The 5695-nt window shown below is 39.8% G+C and overlaps 1 non-coding gene across 1 annotated transcript; it reads right to left on the bottom strand.

Moving 5' to 3' along the window:
* Positions 1 to 594: 594 nt before the first annotated feature.
* LOC118008443 lies at positions 595 to 638 on the bottom strand. The gene has a single exon (XR_004678694.1). It is a non-coding gene; the product is annotated as a small nucleolar RNA SNORD49 (small nucleolar RNA).
* Between the last annotated feature and the right edge of the window lie 5057 nt (positions 639 to 5695).

Consider the following 5695-nt stretch of genomic DNA (forward strand, 5'->3'; position numbering starts at 1 on the left):
TAAATAAATAAATAAATAAATAAATAAAGTAACAAATGATCTAGTCTTTTACCTATAAAATAAAATATTTAACAAAAAGCACTGTCATTGCCTAAGCAGCAGTTTCCGCCAATTTAAAATTTCAGTCTTTGGAATCAGCGATGAATGAAAGATAAGACAAACCATGAGAGACTATGGACTCTGAGAAACAAACTGAGGGTTCTAGAGGGGAGGGGGGTGGGGGAATGGGTCAGCCTGGTGATGGGTATTAAAGAGGGCACGTTCTGCATGGAGCACTGGGTGTTATACGCAAACAGTGAATCATGGAACACTACATCAAAAACTAATGATGTAGGGTGCCTGGGTGGCTCAGTCATTAAGCGTCTGCCTTCGGCTCAGGTCATGATCCCAGGGTCCTGGGATCAAGTCCCACATCGGGCTTCCCGCTCTGCGGGAGGCCTGCTTCTCCCTCTCCCACTCCCCCTGCTTGTGTTCCTGCTCTCGCTGTGTCTCTCTCTGTTAAATAAATAAAATCTTTTAAAAAAAAAAAAAAAAACTAATGATGCAGTGTATGGTGACTAACATAACATAATAATAAAAAATTTTTTTAAAAAGGTTCGCTTCTGACGGCACTTCCTGTAAGGGATTTCATCAGAGCAGTAAAAAAAAAGGGGTTCAGAGAAGCTTTACATAAAAACAAAAAAAAAAAGAAGAAGAAAGAAAGAAAGATTCAGTTTTAAAACCAGGCATTCCCAGGTCCAAATTAAGTACCTTCTCCTCCTAAACTTCAGATGGAAACTATCTAACCTCTCGGTTTTCCTTAGAGACTTGGCTGTAAGTCCCCTCTGGCCATGGTGCTGTGGTTGAACTCAGGGCTATGTGGCTACCGTGTTATTTGTAGAAATATCAAAGCTTCATGGTGGTGGTGGCATGGGGAGGAAAGAATGAGAGGGTGGGCATCTAATCCCGCTCCCCTTCCTGACAACAACCCCATGAGTTCCTCTTTTATTTTTTAATATATTACCATCCTGGCTAAGATTCCAATGGAAAATCAGGTACTCCTGCTTTAAAAGTTACAAGCTGCTCAGTTCTGCGTTCTCACTACCTGCCTATATAAGAGTGATGCTACTGTTGGTCTTCACTGCACTCACCTTTCCTTCTCTCCCCCATGGCTTCTTATACCCCATTGAGCCTTCTCATTTTGAACCTTTAATCCTTCTGTCCTGTCTCCTTCGTGCCCACTTGAGAAGAAATACAAATAAAGCCAATAGACTACCTTTCCCTATGAAACATCCTTCCAGCTGTGTGACTGAACTTTTATAATCAGTATTTCCCTGACAATTTGAGTACCTCAATAAATGGAGAGAAAGGGAACTTATATTTACAAAGTGTCTACTGTGTGATATTACATAGTATTTATTCTCACCAAGCTAGGCACTTCCTGCACATTCTCTCATTTGCATGCGCCACCTTACTCCCCATTCCAATAGGCATACTGAAGGAGTTATGCCTTTCTCTTTGCTTCTTGGAATGTTAAAAATAACTGGCACTGACTAAATTAATTCAACAAAATTATAAGGTATTTCCCTCACATATATTCCCAGTTGCCTGTGTAGAAACAGCCTTAATAAGGGATATGGCAACAGGGCTGAAGTCATGTCTCCCTGAACATAGCTAAGCCAATTACAGAAATATTCTGCCATCCAGAACTTCATAGGCCACATCAAAAATGTGGTTTATAATTATTTGTTTAGAATGGTCTCTTAGGAAGCAGACAGCATTTCTCCTGATATAACAATTTTCCTCTCTGAAAGAACATTTACTTTGAATAATTTTAAATATTATGCATTCACGCTCACACCTTTTTCCTGGCAACTGCATTCTTTTTCATGACCAGGAAAATGTGAGTTTTATAGGAAGAAAAATGCAAGATAGTAAAAAGGTGGTTTTTAAACATAGTTTTCAGAGACATTTATTTTTTATTTCTTAGAAACACAATTTCTATGATGCATAATAATGCCACCAATGATTTTTAGCTTAGACATTTCAAGGACATAACCTAAAAATACAAATAAAAAAAGATTGCTTTTCTTGCAAGATACATGAAGAGCCAATATAAACTGTGGCTATATTATTGTATGTTTTTCTGCACAGAGAACTGAATAATAAATTCACAATGTATCAAGTACCCAGACATTCTAATGCATGCATCTTATCTGGTATTAACATCCTGAACTGTAGTTGAGGTACACAGTGTGTCTTTTGTAGGTTTGTTTTTTTTTTTTTTTTTTTTAAGTAAGCTCCACACCCAGTGTGGAGCCCAACATGGGGCTTGAACTCACGATCCTGAGATCATAGACCTGAGCTGAGATCAAGAGTCAGGCATTTGGCGGACTGAGTCACCCATGTGCCCCCACAGTGTGTCTTTTAAAAAATTGTTAATTCCAGTAGAGTTAACATACAGTGTTATGTTAGTTTCAGGTGTACACATGTGTCTTTCAACACTGCTTATGACTTTTGAAAGCCTATCACGTGCAAATGCTGAGTTAGGGCCTGTGGTCCAATGGTGAACAAAACCAGACAAATTCCTTGCTTCATGGTGTTTATTATGTAGTAGAAGAGATGGAAATCAAGCGAATCATCAAATGGCTAAGAGTAGAATTTTAAGCTGAGAAGATTCAATGAGGAAAATATACATGAGATAAGCAAAATGTATAAAACTTGGTAGCTAACTGGATCTAGGAATTATGTGAAGGCTTCCATTCAGAAGTGCCTTTTGAGATGAAATCTGAGGGATGAAGAAGCATTGACTAAGAGGGAAAAGCAGGAATAATATTCCAGGAGGAAGGGGCAACATTTCAAAGATTCAGAATCAGGCAGGAAGCAAAGGAAGCCAGTCATGCTGGAGGGAACTGAATGCAGGAGAGACGGAAGGGTTAGGCTGGGACTAGACCAGGTAGGACACTGCAGGCCCTGGTAAGGACCAAGTTTCTGTCCTAAAAGCAATGGAATCTATGGAAAGGTTCAGTGCAGAGGGCAGGGAAGACAGATTTTTTTTTCCCCATGCAGTTACCTTTACTGATGCCATTTTTTTTCTTTTTTTAATTGAAGTATAGTTGACACACACCATGTTACATGGGTTTCAGGGGTACAACATAGTGATTGGACAAGTCTATACATAATGCTGTGTTCACTGCAAGCATAGCTACAATCGGTCACCATGCAACGCTATTACAATACCATTGACTATATTCCCTACACTGCCCCTTTTCTTCCTGTGACTTATTCCTTCTATAACTGGAAGCCTGTATCGTCCCCTCCCCTTCACCCATTTTGCTTGCCTCCCCACCTCCCCTTCCCCCTGGCAACCAACAGTTTGTTCTCTGTATTTATAGGTCTGTTTCTGCTGTTGTGTGTTTGCTTCTTCATCTGTTTTGTTTTGAACTGATTCCTCTGGCCTCCATGGTGTTGTGATTGGATGGAGACACACGTGTGGATGTAGGGAGACTGGTTTGGATAAAATTGCACTTGTCCAACCAAAAGATGATGGTGACATGGAATAATCTCAAATGCTTTGGGTGCCACCTCATCCTTCTATGCAAAAGCAGTAAACTTGAAATGTATGCTGATTTGTTCTCCATTCCTCCACTTCACCCTCTGCAGGTCTGCCTTACACCTTTTTCTGCCTCTTCTGTGTACTGGACGGGTTTAGCCCATTGGAGGCACCAACAGGACACTGGAGGACGGGAGGAGAGAAAGGTAAGGGTAGTATTTCTCCCCAACTCCTGCCTCTGCACCGCTCCTCTGGCAGTAGTTGGACTTCTTTAGAATGACAGCTCCTGCCACATGACCTCTCCTCCATAGGTCCTTCTCAGCTCCCCAAGCCTTTAGAAGTGCCAGGAATTTGAAAAAAAATACTTTGTCCATCCCCTTTCCTGAAGCCATATGGTTGTGTATGCAAGTATGTGATTAAAATAAATCTCTACCTAGATTATTAAGTGAATCATGTTATTAATAGAAAACAAGAAAGTAGCAAAAGAACTACTTCAGGTTAGTAAATCATGTAAACTTGGGTGCCAGTCTACTGCCAATGAAATTCCAGCTTTGCCATTTCTTTGCTGTGTGACATTGTGCAAGTTACTTTGTCTAGAAGCACCCTTACCTTGATAAATGCCAGGGGTATTTTGATCGGGATGGCATTGAAAGTGTAGCTTGCTCTGGGTAGCATAGACATTTTAACAATGTTTATTCTTCCGATCCATGAGCATGGCATATTTTTCCATCTTTTTGTGTCTTCTTCAATTTCTTTCATGAGTGTTCTGTAGTTCCTAGAGTATAGATCCTTTACCTCTTTGGTTAGGTTTATTCTGAGGTATCTTATGGGTTTTGGTGCTATTGTAAATGGAATCGTTTCTCTAATTTCTCTTTCTACAGTTGCATTGTTAGTGTATAAGAAAGCAACTGATTTCTGCGCATTGATTTTGTATCCTGCCACATTACTGAATTGCTGGACGAGTTCTAGTAATTTGGGGGTGGAGTCTTTTGGGTTTTCCACATAAAGTATCATGTCGTCTGCAAAAAGAGAGAGTTTGACTTCTTCTTTGCCAATCTGAATACCTTGTATTTCTTTTTGTTGTCTGATTGCTGTTGCTAGGACTTCTAGTACTATGTTGAACAATACAGGTGAGAGTGGGCATCTCTGTCATATTCCTGATCTTAAGGGAAAGGCTCTCAGCTTTTCCCCATTGAGGATGATATTCACTATGGGTTTTTCATAGATGGATTTTAGGAACTTGAGGAATGTTCCCTCTATCCCTATACTCTGGAGAGTTTTAATCAGGAAAGGATGCTGTATTTTGTCAAATGCTTTTTCTGCATCAATTAAGAGGGCCATATGGTTCTTCTTTCTCCTCTTATTAATGTGTTCTATCACATTGATTGATTTGCAAATGTTGAACCACCCTTGCCTCCCTGGAATAAATACCACTTGGTCATGGTGAATAATCCTTTTAATGTACTGTTGGATCCTATTGGCTAATATTTTGGTGAGAATTTTTGCATCCATGTTCATCAGGGATATTGCTCTGTAATTCTCCTTTTTGGTGGGGTCTTTGTCTGATTTTGGAATCAAGGTAATGCTGGCCTCATAAAATGAGTTTGGAAGTTTTCCTTTCATTTCTATTTTTTGGAACAGCTTCAGAAGAATAGGTATTAATTCTTCTTTAAATGTTTGGTAGAATTCCCCTGGGAAGCCATCTGGCCCTGGACTTTTGTTTTTTGGGAACTGGAACAAACAATCCTAAAATTTGTATGGAACCAGAAAAGACCCCAAATCACCAAGGGAATGTTGAAAAAGAAAACCAAAGCTGGGGCCATCAAGATGCCTGACTTCAAGCTATATTACAAAGCTGTGATCACCAAGACAGCATGGTAGTGGCACAAAAACAGACACATAGAACAATGGAACAGAATAGAGATTCCAGAAATGGACCCTCAACTCTACGGTAAACTAATCTTTGACAAAGCAGGAAAGAATATCCAATGGAGAAAAGACAGTCTCTTAAATAAGTGGTGCGGGAAAGAATATCCAATGGAGAAAAGACAGTCTCTTCAATAAGTGGTGCTGGGAAAATTGGACAGCCACATGCAAAAGAATGAAACTGGACCATTCTCTTACACCATACACAAAGATAAACTCAAAATGGATGAAAGACCT

This window comes from Mirounga leonina, unplaced genomic scaffold (genome assembly GCF_011800145.1).
Source record: "Mirounga leonina isolate KUSES-001 unplaced genomic scaffold, KU_Mleo_1.0 Mir_101608, whole genome shotgun sequence".
NCBI lineage: Eukaryota > Metazoa > Chordata > Mammalia > Carnivora > Phocidae > Mirounga > Mirounga leonina.